Below are 1,403 nucleotides of genomic sequence, written 5' to 3' on the forward strand. Positions count from 1 at the left end.
AAAAAATAAAAAAAAAAATAAATAAATCCAAATACATTGGTACAGGTATCTTTCTTATGTTAGGGGTCCATCCCTCAGGGCAGCTTATAATGGCAAATGCCATAAAAGCTTATACACACCTGCAGGGAGTGCTGCTGGGTGGTTGGTTCGGGTCCAGGCTTATTGTGGGTAACTATACAAAACAGTTCTACTGACTTTTAGCATGATTGGTTTCCAAGGGCACAGACTATGTAATCAACCTTGGCATTAGAAAATGTCCCAGTAATAGCAGAGACATGAGAGAGTCTCCTTCCAATGGCAGGCTAGCGACGTAAAGGTCACCTAGGCCTTAACATTTTTACCTAGGTCCTAACAGGAATCACAGCATGGACTAAAAACCCAAGGAGTCTGTTTATAGCTGACCAGGAGTCCTTTTAAGGAACAACATGTGAGAGAAAAGCTATCTATATGTACTCTTGGGGAAAGCATGTATGTTATATAAATGGCCTAAAGAGGATCAAGGGTCATATTCCACGGCTTCTGTGTTTCCTCAAACTTGAATAAAATTGTTCTTGAATTGCCTTTTGAGTCCACTTTAAATTTATTTTGTTGGCTAGGTATAGTGGCGCATGACTTTAATCCCAGCACTTGGGAGACAGAGGCAGGCAGATTTCTGAGTTCTTGTCTCCAGAGCAAGTTCCAGGACAGCCAGGACCCTGTCTCAAAAACCAACAATTTTTTAAATTACATTTTATTATTTTGCGTGTGGCTTGTGAATATGTGTGGGCAAGCAAGCATGTATATTTATGGAGGTCAATGGGCAGCAGAGTCAGTCCTCTTTTTCCAACATGTGGGTCCCAGGAGTGAAACATGAGTCTTTAGATTGGTGCTGAGAGCCTTTAGCATTTTTGAACATCTCATCTCACCAGCATGTAACACTTATAAAAAATGCATTTGTGTATGTGTGTATGTGTGCCATGGCACGTGGAGGTCAGAGGACAATTCAGGAGTCATTTCTCTGGAACTGTAACAGGATTGAGGGTGTAGTTTAGTTGGTAGAAGGCGCGCCTGGTGTACCTTATACTCAGGGTTCCATCCTCAGTATCACATAAAGCTAGGCAAGGTAGCACATGCCTTTAACCCCAGCACTCCAGAGGCAAAGGTCAGGGTCGTTCTCTGCTACATATCAAGTTATGGCTAGACTGGGGTGCATCCCATTGTCTGAAACGAGCAAACAATAGAAGACAAAAGAATCATAAGGAAAAAAAGTAACTGTGTGATGGGATTGTTGGTTTAAATTGTTGGTTAACAGTGAAAATGGGCTGGAGGAGGGCATCATCTTGAGTGAAGTAACACAATCACAAAAGAACTCACACAATATGTATTCACTGATAAGTGGATATTAGCCCAAAACTTAGGATACC

This window comes from Mus caroli, chromosome 2, assembly GCF_900094665.2.
Source record: "Mus caroli chromosome 2, CAROLI_EIJ_v1.1, whole genome shotgun sequence".
NCBI classification, from domain to species: domain Eukaryota; kingdom Metazoa; phylum Chordata; class Mammalia; order Rodentia; family Muridae; genus Mus; species Mus caroli.